Below are 22,354 nucleotides of genomic sequence, written 5' to 3'. Positions count from 1 at the left end.
ACACTGATCCTAGAAGGAGACATGTGGGTCAGGTCCCTGACAGATGGGCTTTGGGTATTGGTGCTGATGCTGCTGCCCTACAGAAGCCTGGTCTGAGGTGACCTGGAGGGAAATCCTCCCAGTGGACAAAAGTAAAAACAGGAAATGTGGTCTTTGTTTTGTATGGAGAAAGAAATGACCCGAGTTGAAATGTACAATAATATCCAATGCTGGGCATTGCTGAATGTCTCTTCTTATTGGTCAGCTGCCAGGAAAGAGTGAGACCAGAAGAGCAGAAACAGACATAGGGGTGAACTTATTGCAAAGGACACAAAACAAGCTCGTTTGTGTTTCGTGCTGGAGCTCACTCTAACGTGACCATTGCCCCAGAGCCTGGGCAAGGGGCCCAGGAACAGAGTTGTTATGTGATGGTGACAGCCATGGAGGTGGTGCGTGAGTCACACAGCAAGGAGCTCCTCTTACCACGGTCACCATTGAATACTCAGCCTGCCGAGAGCAGAGTCTGCTGCACTGTCTCCTGACGAGAGCTGCCAGCCACTTCCTGGTAGATTGATTTATTAGATGACTCCTATACTTACTGGAATTGATACCTATTCCAGACATGAAATCACCTTCCTGGCCTGGTCCCTCTGCTGGAACCTGACAAGTCAGCCTTTGGGTTTGCCAGGTGGCACTGGTGGTAAAGAACCCGCCTGCCATTACAGGAGACAGAAGAGACGTGGGTTTGATCCTTGGGTCAGGAAGATCCCCTAGAGGAGGGCATGGCAACCTGCTGCACTTTTCTTGCATAGAGAATCCCATGGACAATGGGACCTGGTGGGCTATGGTCCTTAGCATCACAAAGAATCAGATACAACTGAAGTGACTTAGCGCACACACAGCACATTTAGAATATTACTTATAGAATTGATACCTCTTCCAGACATGGGATTGCCTTCCTGGCCTACAGTCCCTCTGTTGGAACCATGTACAGACTTATAGAACATCTTTACAGCTGCCTATGATACCCATCACCACCAACTAAAAGACACTTTTTATGGTGATGGGCATTTGATCACTTGATCCACCATATATCAAATCACTCAGAAGCAATCGGCCTGACAGCATTGGAGTGGCTTACTGAAGTCTCCCGCAAGGCCCACCTCAGGGACAACAGCCTGGGAGTCTTGGACACCGTGCTCTGAGGCTTGGTGCTGAAGCCGTGGCTGATCCTCATGATGCTATGTCCCCAAAAGCCAGAGTCAGTGGCCTGGATGGCACCAAGGGGCACAAGCCAGGTAGAGAACACTTTCCATGCCCAGTTTCTGGTTTCTGAAATGTGTTCTTCTTGCCCCTAAAATGTTAGATTCCACTGGGTCGGATTCCACATAACCTTAACCTACAGCTACCACCTTGCCATTTGGGGGCTCCTCGTTTCAGTAGAACATCAAGCGAGAAAAGGCATTATTATGTTGGCAGTCCTAACTGATCCCATTACCACGTAGGGGAAGGATGTTGTTACACAATGACGAGCAGGAAGGAGCACAGTACGGTACCTCGGGGCTTCCCTGGGGCATCGTTTAGTGCTTTTGCGCTCCGTAATAACTGTAAATGGGAAACTGCAGAAACCACAGTTCAGGAAAGGTAAAACAATTGAGGACTTACATCCCTCAGAGATGAAGCTCTGAGCTACCCTACCAAGCAAGCAACTTGTCTGCACTGAAGTGCTGAGTAAAGGAGAAGGAAATCAATAATGAGAGAGAGAGAGAGAGGCCATGAATGTTAATTGCAGCCCCAGAAGGAGTTGCGGAAGTAACAGCTGAAGCTGATTCCACAGATCCTCATGTTTAAGCATTTTGTACACTTGGAGGGGTGACCACAGCTTTGAAATCTCTGTGAATGTTAAAGATGGTGAAAAGCATGAGGAGACTGAGGTACTTCCGTGGACACAGTATATTGAGTAGCTTTGTACCCTAATTCACATCTTCCATCAAACCATTTACTCCAGCCATTGGCCCAACAACAGGCTTCTACCTGGAAGTTTCCCTGCCATGACACATAAAAGCACATCACTTCAGCTGCCCAGCTCCTCCCCTGAATCTGAAGTATAGACCAGCTGCAAGAACTCACCTGGAACTCACACATGGAAATCCTGAAAGTGCAAGGGAGCTAACACTTTATGAGGAAACATGAAAGGTGGGGGATGGGAAGTGTGGATAGAAAAATACTCCTCTCTCTGTCCTTTTGGCGGACAGTTCTGAAACACCTGATCCTTCAGAGGGATGTGGCAGAATTTATCACAGATAGACTGAAGAACGCACACTTCCATGGTATAATCAGGTTTTGATGATTCAGTGATCAAAAGACAAACAATTGAAAAATAGAGAAAGGGTCTGAATGGACATTTTCTCCAAAGATATACTAATGGTCAATAAGCACACAAGAGGTGTTCGCCATCATTAGCCAGGAAAGGCAAACCAAAGGCTCAATGTGATATCAATTCACACCTCCTACAATGGACAAAATAAAAAAAAACAGATGATAACAAGCGTTGCCGAGAATGTAGGGAAATTGAAACCCTCATTCATTGCACGTTAGAATGCAAAATGGTATAATCGTTTTGGAAAACAGGCCAGAAGTTTCTCAGAAGGTTAAACATAGAGTTGCCATATGACCCAGAAATGCCACTCCTAGGAATACACCCAAGAATACTGAAAACACGGGTCCACACAAAACCTTGTATACTGTACCAAAGTTCCTGGCATCCTTTTAATAGCCAAAAAGTAGGCACAATACTAATGCCCACCAGCTGGTGAATGAATAATTAAAATGTGGTTTGTTCATACAAGGGAATGTTATTTGACAATAAAAAGATGTGCAGGGCTGACACATTCTGAAACCTGGCTGAACCCTGAAAACATGCTCAGTGAAAAGCGGGTCTCATGTGCTTCCCCCTACATGGAATAGGCAAACACATAGAGACAGAAAGTAGATTGGTGGTTACCAGGACCCGGGAGAAGGGACTAGTAAAGGAAACAAGGTTTCTTTTTGGATACTGAAAATGTTCTAAACTTTGACTGTGTTGAAGGCTGCACAACTGTTAGGGAAATTAAATAGTCTTCTTTAGGCTTCAGAGACAAAGCAGAGCAGGCCTCTGACCTCGCTTCTAACCTGCCTGGAGACTGCACCGTGAGTGCCCTGCCTGCCTGCTGTGAGCACACCATAGATGAGACAGGGGAGGAATCTTGAGACGGTTGAGACGCTGGAGGGGGTCTGGCCAACCAAGCCCCAGGATTGACACTCCAAGTTTTATAGGACAGAACAAATTGCATTAACGTGAAACCAGAGTGGCAGATTGCTCACAGATTGATGATGATATCACATTGCACCCTGGGATGACAAGCAGGAACCCTGAACTGCAGTTTTAAAAGTCTCAGCCATGCCGTAGATGGGGTGCTTGGGACCTTTTCTAAACTGGGACTCCAGATATGCTGTGACACAGGACTTCCCAGCACTGTTTGAGTCTGGATGTTGGTCAGAACCCAATTTGGTGATGTATCCTCTGCTGTTTCTACTTCTCTTTTCTTTTAATGTTTGTATATTGACAGTAAGCTAGATAATTTTCTAATAAATATTGGTATTACTTATATATAACGAGTGGCTTATTTTGTTAACAAATCCTTTGAACCTGAGATGAAAGTGAAAACTTTCTGCAAAACAACAACTTTGACACAAAAACTATGAAATTATACATTTCTTTTTTTTTTTTTGAAATTATACATTTCAAGTGGAGGAACTTTATGTTATATGGATTATATCTCCAAAAAAAGGCATTTTTTATTTTAAGAATGAAGACACTAAAGAATTGCACCCTTGTCTTGGCTTTTCCTCTAATCCTATTTTCCTTTCTCTCGAGTCTATTCCCTGGATCACCCTTCATAACGAACTACCTGCATGCAAGCCCTGATTCAGACTTTGCTTTCTGGGAAGAAGGCAGGATGGGCATAGGCGTCTGTGAGGGAGCACATTTCTCCTTGGAGAAAATAGTGAACAGTGGCACCACTACCAACATAGTCACCTAGGGAGACACTCAAGGTTTTTGCCTGCTTTACTTTCTTGTATCAATGGGATAAAGACCAAACCTCATATCCATTCCTATTTTCTCACAGCCTTTCTTCTCGAAGACTTTATGAACCCAGGCAAATACGATATCACTTATATGTGCAGTCTACAATCTGACACAAATTAACTTATCTACAAAAAAAAAAAAAAACAGACTTAGATCATAGAGAAGAGACTGTGCTTACCAAAGGGGAGCAGGGTTGAGGGAGAGATGGACTGGGAGTTTGGGATTAGCAGATGCCAAAGGCAATGGCACCCCACTCCAGTACTCTTGCCTGGAAAATCCCATGGATGGAGGAGCCTGGAAGGCTGCAGTCCATGGGGTCGCTGAGGGTTGGACATGACTGAACGGCTTCACTTTCACTTTTCACTTTCATGCATTGGAGAAGGAAACGGCAACCCACTCCAGTGTTCTTGCCTGGAGAATCCCAGGGACGGGGGAGCCTGGTGGGCTGCCATCTCTGGGGTCGCACAGAGTCAGACATGACTGAAGCGACTTAGCAGCAGCAACTAGTATATACAGGATGGCTAAACAACAAGGTCCTACTGTATAGCTGCTGCTGCTGCTAAGTCGCTTCAGTCGTGTCCGACTCTGTGTGACCCATAGACGGCAGCCCATGAGGCTCCCCTGTTCCTGGGATTCTCCAGGCAAGAACGCCGGAGTGGGTTGCCATTTCCTTCTCCAATGCATGAAAGTGAAAAGTGAAAGTGAAGCCGTTCTGTCGTGTCCGACCCTCAGCGACCCCATGGACTGCAGCCTTCCAGGCTCCTCATGGGATTTTCCAGGCAAGAGTACTGGAGTGGGGTGCCATTGCCTTCTCCATACTGTATAGCACAGGGAACTATACTCAATATCCCATGAGAAACCATAACAGAAAATATGAAAATGAATATATATATATATACACTCACTTATATACATATAACTGAATCACTTTGCTATACAGCAGAAATTAACACAGCGTTGCAAATCAACTATGTGCTATGTCGCTTCAGTCGTGTCTGACCCTTTGCGTCCCTATAGACTGTAGCCCACCAGGTTCCTCTCTCCATGAGATTCTCCAGGCAAGAACACTGGAATGGGTTGCCATTTCCTTCTCCAGGGGATCTTCCCAACCCAGGGATCGAACCCTTGTCTCTTACATCTCTGCAGTGGCAGGTGGGTTCTTTACCACTAGCACTACCTGGGAAGCCCTTCAATAAAATTAAAAAAAAAAAAAATTAGGGTAAGAAAATGTACTGACATTAATTTAGAGTTTGTTTTTTTAATCCTGGGATAGGAATAAATAAGGGATACCTTTCCCTTCCTCATCTCTACAGGCCTTGAGTTCTGAGCCTGAGTAATGTACCCCATTGTAAGGATACATTACTTTTCTGTTGCAGAGTTGTCAGGCATGCAGACAACCACCAGCTACCAAAGTTTTCCTTAGGGGAAGGACAGAAGGAAGAGAGAATCTATTCTAGGGAGGACAATGGGAAGGGGCCTGTCTGATTCTGGATCTAAGACATGCAGAATGCACTCACCTCCTGCAGAGTCTAGAGCAGGAATCTATATACCTTTTCTGCAGAAGCGTTTCTTTGTTTTGACTTTGTGGGCTACAAAGTCTCTGTCACAACTGCTCATCTCTGTCCTTGGAGTGGGAAGGCAGCCAAAAGCTGCTGTAGACAATAAAATGGAATGAGCATGGCTGTGTTCCAATAAAACTTTATTTATGGAAACTGCCTTTCCTGGCATGGAAATTTTAATTTCTTATCATTTTCATGTGCCATGAAACATTATTCCTGTTTTGATCTTTTTTGGCCATTTAAAACCAAAACCACTCTCCACTCGTGGGCCAAATGAAACTGGTAGTGAGAGAACTTTCAGGAGGAAGTAAGTGCCACCAACCTTACCCAAGCAGCAAACTGGGGACCAAAGATAGGGCCTCTTGCTCATGCCTGGCACGGAGCAGGACGCTCACTCCAGATGGACAGGGGAGCCTGCGACAGGGCCCTGACTTGGGTACTTGTGTCTATGCTGGGGGCTGGGTATCATCCAGAGGCCCATGCCATGAACCCCAGGTTTTACTAAGACCCCCAGTGAAGGGAAACATCACCCAGGCTGACTTTGAATTATTTTCCTCCATGAAGACAACAGGTTTAAAGTATATTTAATTTCCTTAATTTTTTTTTTTTAGATTTTATTGAACCATGCTTGATATTGGGCTTCCCAGATGGTGCTAATGATAAAGAACCTGCCTGCCAATGCAGGAGACTTAAGAGACGTCGGTTCAATCCTTGGGTCTGGAAGATTCCCTGGAGGAGGGCATGGCAACCCACTTCAGTTTCTTGCCTGGGGAATCCCATGGACAGAGGAGCCTGGCGGGCTATAATCCATGGGGTCGGCAAGGACTCAGACACGACTCAGTGACTTAGCACACATGCATAATTGATAAACAATGTTGTGTTAATTTCTTCTGTACAGCAAAGTGAGTCAGTTATATAGTTACATACATTCGTTTTCATATTCTTTTCCATTATGTTTTGTCATAGGATATTGAATACAGTTCCCCGTGCCGCTATTATATATATATATATATATACACATACACACACACACATATATTTTTTTTTAATTTGAAGTTTATACAATCCAGTTCTGAAAAACAGTAATGTCAAGTTTCTATATGTCCTCAGAAAAAGGCTGATGTACCTGGTCCTGAAGGAATATCAGGTCAGGGAGAGACTAGAATGTGAACCCAGAAACAAAAACTCACAGCTCAAGAAAGTATTTAATATTGACATAAAGTGACCTCTTTTTTTTCCTCGGCTAAATCCTGTCATTGCCAGAGGACAGCCAACTTGCACCCTCTGAGACTGGAAGCACAGCTTAAAGCTGCTTACCACAAGGGCAGACTTGCTTTGAAATCTACAGCTTTATTTAGGAATGCATATCAATTTGTATTCTCCTCCAGAGCCTAGCTGTGTGTGTGTGTTTTAATATAAAAATTGCATGTTAAACTGTTTACCATCAAAGAAAACCAGTGGTCCTGGAAGATGCATGGTGTTTACCTTGTAGCTTTGAGGACCCCCGGGCAAACCACCTTATTCCCCAAGGGCACACACCCTGTATCTGAGGTGCAATAAACTACATCACACTGCAGATTTCAATCAGGCCCTGGAGACTCAGTTTTTATTAACAGAGCATGATTGATGTGGGTTTCAAGACCCCATCCTCTGGGACAGGACACTGGTTCTCGAAGTGTGGCCCCAGGATCAGCTGCAGCATCAACTGGGAACTTGACGGAAATGCAGTCTCGACTGCGCCAAAGGACCCCTGGATCATCAGGTCTGAGGGTGGAGCCCAGCACCCCTCTCCAGGGGATTGTGATGCCCCTTCAAGCCTGAGAACTGCTTCTGCAGTGGAAGAAGTTGGAAGGAGCCATAAAAACGTTTTAAAATTTCATTACTTCACCACTCAGCCACGAGAAACAAGGAAAATGTTCCATTTGCAGCAATATGGATGGACCTAGACATGATCATACTCAGTGAGGCTAGTCAGAGAAAGATAAATCATATCGATACCACTTACATGTGGAATCTAAAAGAATGGTGTAAGCAGAGTTCCTTACAAAACAGAAATAGACTCATAGACAAAGAAAACAAACAAAGTTATGGTAACCAAAGGGGACAGCTAGGGAGGATGTTAGATAAATTAGGAGCATGGGATTATCAGATACACAGTACTATATACAAAATAGATAAGGGACAAGGACTTGGTGTATAGCACAAGGATCTATATTTAATACCTTGTAATAACCTACAATGGAAAAGAATCTGAAAACGTGTGTATATATATATATACACGTGCACACACACACATGCGCATATATACATACATATGTAACCTGGTGGCTCGGTGGTAAAGAATATGCCTACCAATGCAGAAGATGCAGGTTCAATCCCTGGCTCAGGAAGATCCCCTCCAGAAGGAAAGGGCAACCCTCTCCAGTATTCTTGCCTGGGAAATCCCGTGAACAGCAGAGCCTGACAGGCTACAGCTCAGTCAGTTCAGTTCAGTCACTCAGTCATGTCTGACTCTTTGCGACCCCATGGACTGCAGCACACCAGGCCTCCCTGTCTATCACCAACTCCCGGAGTTCACCCAAACCCATTGAGTCGTTGATGTCATCCAACCATCTAATCCTCCGTCGTCCCCTTCTCCTGCCCTCAAACTTTCCCAGCATCAGGGTCTTTTCAAATGAGTCAGTTCTTCGCATGAGGTGGCCAAAGTATTGGAGTTTCAGCATCATCATCAGTCCTTCCAATGAAGACTCAGAACTGATCTCCCTTAGGATGGACTGGTTGGCTCTCCTTGCAGTCCACGGGACTGTCAAGATTCATGGGGTTGTAAAAGAGATGGACATGACTTAGCAACTATAATAACAACAAAAACAGTTATATATTTGTGTGCATGCGTGCTCAGTTGTGTCTGACTTTTTGCGACCCAATAGACTGTAGTCCACCAGGCTCCTCTGCCCATGGGATTCTCCAGGCAAGCATGCTAGAGTGGGTTGCCATTCCCTTCTCCAGGGGATCTTCCTAACACAGGGATCGAACCCAGGTCTCCTGCATTGCAGGAAGATTCTTTACCATCTGAGCCACCAGGGAAGATATATATATATATATCTGAATCACATTGCTATACACCTGAAACTAATACAACATTGTAAATTGTTGTTCAGTCACTCAGTCATGTCCAACTCTTTGCGACCCCATGGACTGCAGCACACCAGGCTTCCTTGTCCTTCACCCCCTCCTGGAGCTTGCTCAAACTCATGTCCATTGCATCAGTGATGCCATCCAACCATCTTATCCTCTGTTGTCCACTTTTCCTCCCGCCTTCCATCTTTCCCAGCATCAGAGTCTTTTCCAGTGAATCAGCTCTTCACATCAGGAGGCCAAAGTATTGGAGCTTCAGCCTCAGCATCAGTGCCTCCAATGAATATTCAGGGTTGATTTCCTTTAGGATTCACAGGTTTGATCTTCTTGCAGTCCAAGGGACTCTCAAGAGTCTTCTCTAACACCACAGTTCAAAAACATCAATTCTTCAGCGCTCAGCCTTCTTCATGGTCCAGCTCTCATATCCATACATGACTACTAGAAAAACCATACCTCTGACTATACAGACCTTTGTTGGCAAAGTAACAGCAATTGCAAATTGATCACACTTCAATTTAAAAATGCTTATTAAAAGACCTTCATTGTGAATGACTCCCTCCAGCCTCTCTGCCTCACCTTTCCCATCAGTAGAATCAGGGTATCACCTTGCTCTCAAGATTGCCTTGAGAATTAAATCAGATCTGCCCAGACATCCAGAAAACACCAAACACAGCACCTGATGATCAGAAACCTCAGCATGAATGTTGTTTTCCTCCTTTTCCAACTGGAATCACATATTAAATTTGAGGTATATAAGTACAACTGCAAGTAATGATCTATTTCCATGAGATGATATGAGAAATGTGGCTGAAACATTTCCCCAGGAGACACCTTCACCACATCCATCCCTCCCATCTACATTATTTGCATATTCCTGATGTTCCACAAATGAAATTTTAAATCAAGTCATTATCAAAGTTGAAAAACATTTAGGCTAAAATGTATTGGTGACAAATCAATTTTCCAGCAGCATAGTTTTTCTTTGATTTTAAGAGTTCCTTTGGGAGCATTCATTTATAAATTATCCAATTTAAAGCACAAAAAAATATTCTCTGCAATACCAGCTTCAAAGAATAGCAAATTGTAAAGGGCACCATTTGCTTATACATCCAGAATTGAGAAAAATCTTTTAAAGTTGCCTTCTGGTTTCTCACAAAATCAAGCTATACTCACTTGTCTTTATTCTCACTCTTCTTTCCTCATTTATTCAGCCAAACTGTTCAAATAAACTTTGAATAGCTATCACAAAACAATTCAGATATACAGAGAAAACAAATATGCAAACTGACAAATTAAAAAAAATCTCTTTATGCATAGGGGAGTTACATAAATGTGTTTCTCCAGTTTTCCTCTTTTTAATAAGAATACTTTTGCATGGAATGTGGTAATCTACATGACATACGCATAAGAATGCATACATGTGTTCCTACGCCTGCTCTCACTGACAAACACATACACACACTCTCAGTTCAGTTCAGTCGCTCAGTCGTGTCGGACTCTTTGCGAGCCCATGAATCGCAGCACGCCAGGCCTCCCTGTCCATCTCCAACTCCCGGAGTTCACCCAGACTCATGTCCATCGAGTCAGTGATGCCATCCAGCCATCTCATCCTCTGTCGTCCCCTTCTCCTCCTGCCCCAATCCCTCCCAGCATCAGAGTCTTTTCCAATGAGTCAACTCTTACACACGCTCTACTTTCTGTATAACAGAGTAAACCTTAAGGCCACAGGCTCTCAAGTATTGAATTTTCAATTACTTGGGAAAGAATGAAATGGAAACTTATGGATAAAAACTTGGCTCTGAAAATAAATGAAATAACCCAGATAATTTTGAGGTTATGACCTAGGGGATAATTTGAGGTATGGGCCTATTTTAGTTTACTTAACAGTATAACCTGTTTTCAAAACGTTTTTTAATTTTCTAATTTTTTCAGTACCACTACACCCTGGAGTAGAAACTATTTATAAATCATCAGTGAATTGGTTAATTTTGAGTCCTTCCTTTAGAACAGGCTCTCAAAGGGCCTTCATGAGGCAACATTTTGCTGACCTGCTTCTGATGACTGTACACTTCTATAAAGAACTTGGACTCTGCATTTTTCTTAGTGTGGACCATTTTTAAACTCTATTTATTGAATTTGTTATAGTGATGCTTCTGTTCTGTATTTTGTATTTTTGGCCCCAAGGCATGTGGGATCTTAGCTTCCTGACTGGGGTTTGAACTCACAGCCCTTGCAGTGGAAGTACCGAGTTCTTAACCATTGGATCACCAGGGAAGTTCCTGGACTCTGCATTTATAAAACATTATCTTATGTCATTTTGTCTCTCCTTGACTAAATTTTCTCCATGTCTCAATCTATATGAGATTATGATATTTCAGAAGCAAAGTTCAGTTCAGTTCAATTCAGTTCAGTTGCTTAGTCATGTCCAACTCTTTGCAACCCCATGGAATTGAGTTGATGATGTCATCCAACCATCTCGTTCTCTTTTGCTCCCTTCTCCTCCTGCCCTCAATCTTTCCTAGCATCAGGGTCTTTTCCAATGAGTCAGCTCTTCACATCAGGTGGCCAAAGCATTGGAGCTTCAGCCTCAGCATCAGTCCTTCCAATGAGTATTCAGGGTTGATTTCCTTTAGCATTGGCTGGTTTGATCTCCTTGCTATCCAAGAGACTCTCAAGAGTTTTCTTTAGGACCGCAGTTTGAAAGCAACATTTCTTTGGCGCTCAGCCTACTTTATGGTCCACTAGTCACATATGAACATGACTACTGGCAAAACCATAGCACTGACTATATGGACCTATTGGGCAAAATGATGTCTCTGTTTTTTAATACACTGTCTAGATTTTTCATAGCTTTTCTTCCAAGGAGTAAGCCTCATCTATGAAGTGAGGGCAAAATAGTACACTTTGATATGATGTATGTGTTAGTTGCCAGTCATGTCCAACTCTTTGCAACCTCATGGACTGTACAGACAGGCTCTTCTGTCTATGGGATTCTCCAGGCAAGAATACTAGAGTGAGTTGCCAGTTCCTTCTCCAGGGGATCTTCTTGACCCGGGATCAAACCTGAATCTCCCATATTGAAGCAGATTCTTTACCACCGTCTGTGCCACCAGGGAAGCCCTGATATGATAGTTATGAGGATTATATTAAATCATTTGTCCATATGTATTACTTAATAAATGTAAGACATTATTAGAAATAGCTTTCCTGCTGTTGATGGATACACTTTGTCATTTTTCTATCTCTCCCAAGAGAAATTAAGATTCTAGGTTGACAACTGATACAAACATTTGCCCGACACTGATTCATGCATTCAACAATTTGTGTTTGTGGACTGCCTATCAGGCACCCAGTCTGGTAGAACTCATAGTCTAATGGAGAACATAGACACACAGGTAATTAAGAGTTCGTGTTGGGAGGAGAATAAATAAGGCATAACGAGAAACAGAAATGGTTTATTTCACAGAGGAATTGGGGCTGTCGAGGTAGATAATTTTTTAGGAATCTGAGATAAGGTGAGCTCAGCTATAAATAAGAGACACTAAGGTAAAATGTTCTGGGACTATCCTCATGGTTATATTTCCTGCCCAATTAGCAAATATTTTTGAGAACTTTCTTTTTGCTAAGAACTGCAGATACGCACATTTCTGCTCTAACATTAAATACACTTTACTAAAAAACTTTGCATCCTGTATTATGGGGGAAAAAATAGGAGTGGGGGAAATTCAATCAAAACTTAGGAAACTTTGGAATAGAACTTTAACACACATACTAATAATCTTAATAAAAGTTACTAGTGGAAGTAAAGCCCCAGCATCACTTGAACTTACCATTTCTCACAAGCCCTGTACCTTGGAGTTTGTTCTCCTCCCCCACATCCTCTTTAGAGATGTAGGGCCTGAAAATATTTAAGAGTTTAATCAAAATGAAAACTAGAGTTTGGGCCCTGGGCTTGCAGTGGTGCCCAGGGCTACCCAAAGGTGGTGGGAGCCAGATCAGGAGCCGAGGTGGGGTTCAGGCCTGCTCTCAATCCACACCCATGCATCCCTGAGCAGCCTTGCACACCCCCACCCTCAGCCTGCAGGATGCACCATGTGTTGGGGACCTGGGCTTTGGAGACCAGTCCCTGACCTACCCACCGAGGTCTTTTCATGGCGCTGGGCACCAGCATGATGGTGCTCAGTCCCCTGCTGCTCTACGTGAAGCTGCTCATCAGATGGGTCGTGAGCCCCCACCATTGGGACCAGCGTGCTGGGGAGGGAGGTCCTCTACTCTCCAGACTTCTTCACCTATGCCGAGGACACTGCAAGTGGACAGGAAGATAGGCTCTTCCAAGGCCTGAGCCTTTTGCTGAGACATCTACCAGCCTCTCCACTGACCTGGGCAGCATGAAGGTTTTTCCTCCAGATGAGATGGAGAAGCTGTCCTACAAGGATGACACGGGGACTTCTCTGAAGAGCGGAGAGAAGGAGACCTACCAGATGATGCTGATACAGACCATGTCCTGTGTGTCGTCCCACCCCCTGGGTGTCATGTCAACAGCTGCTTAGTCCATTTCATGAGGCCAGAGGCCAAGCACAGCAGAGAGTTGAGCTCCATTGGCAATATTTTCAAAGAGGGTTGCTGAGATTCTCTGTCAGCTTAGTCCCTCACCTCCTGGGAGACTCAATTTTCCTGCGAGACTATCACCTGCTGACCCCTCCCTCAGTGCCCCTCCCCATCCACCATCCCTGGTGGATGATCACTCCATGGACTGACCATCGGGAGCCAACCCAAATTTGTGATGGGGATGCCAGTGAGCATGCTGACTTCTCTCTTCCTGCTGGTGGGTGGATCTCATGGCTGTGAACAACTGTGGGCCACAGGCGGGGCCTCCCCTCTCACTCCACAGGGTTCAAGTCTGGATCCACGGCTGGAAGGACCTGAGGGGGTGGGGCCAGCATTTTTGCAGCACCCCCTGCCCCCACACCTTTCTGCCACCAAGTGTCATCAGAATCCTGCTTTGCCCAGAATAACGTGAACCACCTGAAAAAAACACTGCAGCCCCTAAACAATAAGGACCTACAGTAAAGCACAGGGAACTAATTCAATATCTTGTAATAAACTATAATGGAAAACAGTCTGAAAAAGAATACATACATAGATATAATCGAACCACTTTGCTATACACTTGAAACATAACATTGTAAATTGACTCTATTTCAAGTTTTTTTTTTTTTTTTTTTTTTTTTGTTTTTTTTTTTAAATACACATACAGACAAACCCACAGTGTCAGCCTGGCCACCATGAATGAGGTCTGATACTCTCTGAGCACCTTTAAGACCTCCAGCCCAGTTGGTCTCCAGGTTCCACATTTGCCCTGTGCCTGCACAGAAGCAGGGGCTGGGTGGGGGTTAACCTGAGCTCAAGTGGCTTGGCCACCATTACACCTGGGGAAGCGAGTAGGGCTGGGGAACTGGGGCAGAATCCCCTTCGGTTCAGTTCAGTTGCTCAATCTTGTCCAACTCTTTGCAACCACATGGACTGCAGCCCGCCAGGCTACCCTGTCCATCACCAACTCCCAGAGCTTGCTCAAATTCATGACCATTGAGTTGGTGATGTCATCCAATCATCTCATCCTCTGTCACCCCCTTCTTCTCCTGCCTTCAATCTTTCCCAGCATCAGGGTCTTTTCCAATGAGTCAGTTCTTTGCATCAGGTGGCCAAAGTAGTGATGTTTCAACTTCAGCATCAGTCCTTCCAATGAATATTTAGGACTGATTTCCTTTAGGATTGACAGGTTTCATCTTCTTGCAGTCCAAGGGACTCTGAAGAGTCTTCTCCAACACCACAGTACAAAAGCATCAATTCTTCAGTGCTCAGCTTTCTTTACAGTTCAGCTCTCACATCCATACATGACTACTAGAAAAACCACAGCTTTGACTATACAGACTTTGGTGGTAAAATCAAGTCTCTGATTTTTAATATGCTATCTAGGTTGGTCATAGCTTTTCTTTCAAGGAGCAAGTGTCTTTTAATTTCATGACTGCAGTCACCATCTGCAGAGATTTTGGAGCCCAAGAAAATAAAGTCACTCACTGTTTCCATTGTGTCCCTGTTTATTTGCCATGGGACCAGATGCCATGATCTTTGCTTTTTGAATGTTGAGTTTTAAGCCAGCTTTTTCACTCTCCTCTTTCATCCTCATAAACAGGCTCTTTAGTTCCTCTTTGCTTTCTGCCATAAGGGTGGTGTTCACCAGCATATCTAAGGTTATTGATATTTCTCTCTGCAATCTTGATTCCAGCTTGTGCTTCATCCAGCCCAGCATTTTGCATGATGTACTCTGCATATAAGCTAAATAAATAAGGTGAAAATATACAGTCTTAATGTACTCCTTTCCCAACTTGGAACTAGTCTGTTGTTCTTTTTCTGGTGCTAACTGTTGCTTCTTGACCTGCATACAGATTTCTCAGGAGGCATGTACAGCAGTCTGGTATTCCCATCTCTCTCAGAACTTTACACAGTTTGTTGTAAACCACACAGTCAAAGGCCTTAGACTAGTCAATAAAGCAGATTTTTTTCTGGAATTCTCTTGCTTTATCTATGATACAACAAATTTTAGCAATTTCATATCTGGTTCTTCTGCCTTTTCTAAATCCGGCTTGAACATCTGGCAGTTCTCTGTTCACATACTGTTGAAGCCTGGCTTGGAGAATTTTAAGTATTACTTGGCTAGTGTGTGAGATGAGTGCAATTGTGCAGTAGTTTGAACATTCTTTGACATTGCCTTTCTTTGGGACTGGAATGAAAACTGACCTTTTCCAGTGCTGTAGCCACTGCTGTTCTCTACTTCAGTTCAGTTCAGTTGCTCAGCCGTGTCCGACTCTTTGCAACCCCATGAATCGCAGCATGCCAGGCCTCCCTGTCCACCACCAACTCCCGGGGTTCACTCAGACTCACATCCATCGAGTCAGTGATGCCATCCAGCCATCTCATCCTCTGTCGTCCCCTTCTCCTTCTGCCCCCAATCCCTCCCAGCATCAGAGTCTTTTCCAATGAGTCAACTCACTGGCATGAGGTGGCCAAAGTACTGGAGTTTCAGCTTTAGCATCATTCCTTCCAAAGAAATCCCAGGGCTGATCTCCTTCAGAATGGACTGGTTGGATCTCCTTGCAGTCCAAGGGACTCTCAAGAGTCTTCTCCAACACCACAGTTCAAAAGCATCAATTCTTCGGCGCTCATCCTTCTTCACAGTTCAACTCTCACATCCATACATGACCACAGGAAAAACCATAGCCTTGACTAGACGAACCTTTGTTGGCAAAGTAATGTCTCTGCTTTTCAATATGCTATCTAGGTTGATCATAACTTTCCTTCCAAGAAGTAAGTGTCTTTTAATTTCATGGCTGCAGTCACCATCTGCAGTGATTTTGGAGCCCCAAAAAATAAAGTCTGACACTGTTTCCACTGTTTCCCCATCTATTTCCCATAAAGTGATGGGAACAGATGCCATGATCTTTGTTTTCTGAATGTTGAGCTTTAAGCCAACTTTTTCACTCTCCTCTTTCACTTTCATCAAGAGGCTTTTTAGTTCTTCTTCACTTTCTGCCATAAGGGTGGTGTCATCTGCATATCTGAGGTTATTGATATTTCTCCTGGCAATCTTGATTCCAGCTTGTGCTTCTTCCAGCCGAGCGTTTCTCATGATGTACTCTGCACAGAAGTTAAATAAGCAGGGTGACAATATACAGCCTTGACGTACTCCTTTTCCTATTTGGAACCAGTCTGTTGTTCCATGTCCAGTTCTAAAAGTTGATTCCTGACCTGCATACAGATTTCTCAAGAGGCAGGTCAGGTGGTCTGGTATTCCCATTTCTTGAAGAATTTTCCACAGTTTATTGTGATCCACACAGTCAAAGGCTTTGGCATAGTCAAAAAAGCACACATAGATGTTTTTCTGGAACTCTCTTGCTATGTTGGCAATTTGATCTCTGGTTCCTCTGCCTTTTCTAAAACCAGCTTGAACATCTGGAAGTTCACGGTTCATGTATTGCTGAAGCCTGGCTTGGAGAATTGTTTGCATTACTTTACTAGCGTGTGAGATGAGTTCAATTGTGTGGTAGTTTGAGCATTCTTTGGCATTGCCTTTCTTTGGGATTGGAATGAAAACTGAACTTCTCCAGTCCTGTGGCCACTGCTGAGTTTTCCAAATTTGCTGGCATATTGAGTGCAGCACTTTCACAGCATTATCTTTCAGGATTTGAAAGAGCTCAACTGGAATTCCATCACCTCCACTAGCTTTGTTCGTAGTGGTGCTTTCTAAGGCCCACTTGACTTCACATTCCAGGATGTCTGGCTCTATGTGAGTGATCACACCATCATGATTATCTGGGTCGTGAAGATCTTTTTTGTACAGTTCTTCTGTGTATTCTTGCCACCTCTTCTTAACATCTTCTGCTTCTGTTAGGCCCATACCATTTCTGTCCTTTATTGAGCCTGTCTTTGCATGAAATGTTCCCTTGGTATCTCTAATTTTCTTGAAGAGATCTCTAGTCTTTCCCATTCTGTTGTTTTCCTCTATTTCTTTGCATTGATTGCTGAAGAAGGCTTTCTTATCTCTTCTTGCTATTCTTTGGAACTCTGCAATCAGATACTTATCTCTTTCCTTTTCTCTTTTGCTTTTCACTTCTCTTCTTTTCACAGCTATTTGTAAGGCCTCCCCAGACAGCCATTTTGCTTTTTTGCATTTCTTTTCCATGGAGATGGTCTTGATCCCTGTCTCCTGTACAATGTCACGAACCTCAGTCCATAGTTCATCAAGCACTCTATCACATGTAGGCCCTTAAATTTATTTCTCACTTCCACTGTATAATCATAAGGGATTTGATTTAGGTCATACCTGAATGGTCTAGTGGTTTTCCCTACTTTCTTCAATTAAGTCTGAATTTGCCAATAAGGAGTTCATGATCTGAGCCACAGTCAGCTCCTGGTCTTGTTTTTGTTGACTATATAGAGCTTCTCCATCTTTGGCTGCAAAGAATATAATCAATCTGATTTTGGTGTTGACTATCTGGTGATGTCCATGTGTAGAGTCTTCTCTTGTGTTGTTGGAAGAGGGTGTTTGCTATGACCAGTGCATTGTCTTGGCAAAACTCTATTAGTCTTTGCCCTGCTTCATTCCATATTCCAAGGCCAAATTTGCCTGTTACTCCAGGTGTTTCTTGACTTCCTACTTTTGCATTCCAGTCCCCTATAATGAAAAGGACATCTTTTTTAGGTGTTAGTTCTAAAACGTCTTGTAGGTCTTCATAGAACCGTTCAACTTCAGCTTCTTCAGCATTACTGGTTGGGGCATAGACTTGGATTACTGTGATATCAAATGGTTTGCCTTGGAAACGAACAGAGATCATTCTGTCATTTTTGAGATTGCATCCAAGTACTGCATTTCAGACTCTTTTGTTGACCATGATGGCTACTCCATTTCTTCTGAGGGATTCCTGCCCACAGTAGTAGATATAATGGTCATCTGAATTAAATTCATCCATTCCAGTCCATTTTAGTTTGCTGATTCCTAGAATGTTGATGTTCACTCTTGCCATCTCCTGTTTGACCACTTCCAATTTGCCTTGATTCATGGACCTGACATTCCAGGTTCCTATGCAATATTGCTCTTTACAGCATCGGACCTTGCTTCTATCACCAGTCACATCCACAGCTTTAAATCTGCCTGCAATGTGGGAGACCTAGGTTCAATCCCTAGGTTGGGAAGACCCCCTGCAGGCAATTTACCCATTCCAGTATTCTTTCTTGGAGAATTCCCTGAGTTGAGGAGCCCAACAGTCTACAGTCCATGAAGTCATAAAGAGTCAGACACAACTGAATGACTAACACTTTCACTTTCCCCTTATCGGAAGATTTACCAAGTCTGCCTTGTGTGGGGCAGGTCTGGTCAGGCAAAAACTCATGGGATCAGGTGCCACGATCCCATTCAAACCCCTCCAGCCAGCCCTGGCTCTCATCCTACAGCTTGGCTGGGAATGTTGCTCTCCTGCTTTGTAAATAGCACGTGACCCCCTTTCAAGAGCCACCAACATGTCCGGACTTGTGCTGAAGTTCCGGTCCGGTTCTGCCTTCATTTTTCTCAACACTACTTTTCTGATAAAAATGCAGCACTTTCTGAATGGGACATCATGTGAATGCTCAGAATGTCCTCCATTCATTGTTTTAATGATGACACCTCACGTGCAGGACTTGGTCTCCCATGCAGCTGTGAACACCCAGATATTAGGCAGATCAAGCTCTCTGGTCCTACCCAGTTTAAAAGTTCCTAATAAGATTTTGATCTTTTCTCCCTCAAATAACTGTAGTGGTGGTGATTTGGGGGGGGAAAATCCTTACACTCTGAAGGGGATCAGAACATGCCAGCCCCAAATTGCCACCCTGCCATGTGGATGATTTTGAGCTGCAAGTACTTGACAAACAGCAGATGCAGGAAGGGCTCTCTGATCACCCTCATTCTACCTAAAAATAGGACATAGGATTTCCTGTGAGCAAAGTGCCCACCATGCACTAAGAAGAAGAGAACATTCTTCTGTCCAGACATGAAATGTGGATGCCACAATGAATCTGTGCAAACAAACCTACTCAAATAACCTTTACCTCTCATTGCTGCTGCTAAGTCACTTCAGTCGTGTCTGACTCTGTGTGACCCCATAGACGGCAGCCCACCAGGCTCTGCTGTCCCTGGGATTTTCCAGGCAAGAGTACTGTAGTGGGGTGCCATTGCCTTCTCCACATATTTCCTAACTTTCCCAAAATTTAGCATCCCCAGCCCAGCCCCTTCGCCATGTATGATCTCCACAGTGAACTGTTCTTTGTTAACATGGCATGGAAGATCCCAGGTCTATCCCATTCCTACACCATTTTTCTTCTCTATGAAGGCTTTCAGGCTACATAAAATATTAACATCAACTAAAATGTGCATGCATTTCTCCTGTTGATCTGTCTTTTGTAGGCTTAACTTGAAGGCCTCTGCACACAACCTATGAGGATAGATGAAAAGTCTTAAGCTTCACTAAAAACCGGAAATTCTGCACTCACAATTTCTTTTTTAAATATCTTTGCAACATCTTTATCTACTCTTGAAATCTTTCCTTTGAATAAGGATAAAGATAGAGATTGCTTTGTTCTCAAGCAATAGATAGATTCTTCACTTGATTTTTTAAATTTGCTTTTAATTAGAGGATAATTGCTTTATAATATTGTGTTGGCTTGTGCCATACAACAGCATAAATCAACCACAATTACACACATGTCTCCTCCTTCCTGAACCTCCCCCCACTCTCCACCCTATCCCACCCCTCTAGGTTGTCACAGAGCACCCGGCTGAACTCCCTCTGCTCAATCAGCAGCTTCCCACTGGCTATCCATTTTACACATGATAGTGTATATATGTCAATGCTATCTTCTCAATTCATTCCACCCTTTCCTTCCCCCACTGTGTCCAAAGTCTGTTCTCTATATCTGCATCTCTATTCCTGCCCTGCAAATAGGTTCATCAGTACCATTATTCTACATTTTGTATATATGTGTTAAAATATGAAATTTGTTTTTCTCTTTCTGACTTACTTCACTCTATTTAACAGGTTCTGGGTTCATCCATCTCACTGGAACTGACTCATATCATTTTTATGGCTGAGTAATATTCCCTTGTAGATATGTGTCCCAACTTCTCATAGGCAAAACACTCTTTGATATGAGTCACAGAAATATCTTCTTTGACTCACCTCCTAGAGTCATGGAAATTAAAACAAAAATAAACAAGTGGGACCTAATTAAACTAAAAGCTTTTGCACAGCAAAGGAAACTATAAACAAGATGAAAACACAACCCTCAGAATGGGAGAAAATAATTGCAAATGAGAAAGGAACGCATGTGAGTAGTTCTGATGAGGTGGATGAAACTAGAATGTATTACACAGAGTGAAGTAAGGCAGAAAGAGAAAAAAATATCATATATTAACGCATATATATATGGAATCTATAAAGATGGTACTGATGATCCTATTTGCAGGGCAGCAAAGGAGACACAAACATAATAGACTCTGGTCACAGTAGGGGAAGGAGTGAGAGAAAGAATAGCATTGAAACATATACCTTACCATATGTAAAGCAGATAGCCAGCAGGAATTTGCTGTATCATGCAGGGAACCCAAATCCAGGGCTCTGTGACAATGCAGCAGGGTAGAAGGGGTGGGAGGTGGGAGAGAGGCTCAAGAGGGAGGGGATATATGTATACCTAAGGTTGATTCATGTTGATATATGGTAGAAATCAACACGATATTGTAAAGTAACTATCCTCCAAACAAAAATAAAATTAAATTTAGAGAACAATAATTGCAAATGAAACAACTGACAAAGGATTAATCTCCAAAATATACAAGCAGCTTATACAGCTCCATATCAGAAAAACAAACAACCCAACCAAAAAGTGGGAGGAAGACCCAAACGGATACTTCCCTTGATTGTTTTTTTGCTCTCTTTTAAAAAAAGTTTTACTGGAGTATAGTTGTTTTATGACATTGTTAGTTTATACTGTACAGCAAAGTGAATCAGCAAGACCTATACATACAACCCCTCTGTTTTAGATTTCCTTCCTGTTTAGGTCACCACAGATCACTCAGTAGAGTTCCCTGTGCTGTACAATAGATGCTCATTAGTTATCTATTTTACATTATACATAGTAGTGTATATATGTCATACTCAATCTCCCAATTTATCCCACCCCAGAAAACACAGATGTAGAGAACAAATGTATGAATTGCTTAATACCTTAACATAGCAGAAGTTAGCAGTTCCTGAAGCCAGTAAATCATCTGTTTCTTGGTGAAGAAAGGTACATTGGCCAAAGTTTTAGGTGTTTTTCTTACATGCAGCTAAATTTTCTTCTTTAATTATAAGAAAGCTTATATCTGATCACTTCAAAACATGAACATTCTGGGCCAACTCACATAGGAATCAACACAACTTCCTCTTAAATGCTATCTTTCCTTAATTTACCAACCACTTTAAGAAACACACACTGCTTCAGAACAAATCCTGTCCCAAATTGCAAATAATTCACAGTTTAGTAGGAAAGGTAGACACAGTCAAATTGTACAGTCTTAAAGTAACGACTTTATTAGAGAAAGAAGAGCTAGAAGTGATGAAATTTCTGGTGCTAATTTTGAAAGGTTTCTCAAGTTGTTTGTAACAGAAGAAACACCAAAATAGAAGGAGGAGGAGGGGGAAGGGGAGGAGCTGAAGAAATGGGTTTCTAGGTAGAAAGGAGTCTGGGAATACATTTCAGGGAGAACAAACTTAAAATGTAAAGATGTAAAGTCCCTCCTTAGAGTATAAAAGAAGGCCACTTTGTCTCTCAAGTCTCAACAAATTCTTAATATTTTACCCCTTAGTCCTCTGGTTCTAATAATCACTGAGAAACTGTGGCCAGCCTTCTGGAATCAAACTCAACTTTTCTGCTTTCCTGAAAAGATGTTTTGGGGAATGGAAATGAGCTAGGATGAAGAAAA

The 22,354-nt window shown here is 43.0% G+C and overlaps 1 pseudogene; it reads left to right on the top strand.

Moving 5' to 3' along the window:
• Window positions 1–1,504: 1,504 nt before the first annotated feature.
• LOC129635507 (mitochondrial carrier homolog 1-like) lies at window positions 1,505–13,817 on the top strand (annotated as a pseudogene).
• Window positions 13,818–22,354: the final 8,537 nt, after the last annotated feature.

The sequence above is a fragment of the Bubalus kerabau genome, chromosome 20 (genome assembly GCF_029407905.1).
Source record: "Bubalus kerabau isolate K-KA32 ecotype Philippines breed swamp buffalo chromosome 20, PCC_UOA_SB_1v2, whole genome shotgun sequence".
NCBI classification, from domain to species: domain Eukaryota; kingdom Metazoa; phylum Chordata; class Mammalia; order Artiodactyla; family Bovidae; genus Bubalus; species Bubalus kerabau.
This window is presented reverse-complemented; position numbering and strand designations above follow the sequence as displayed.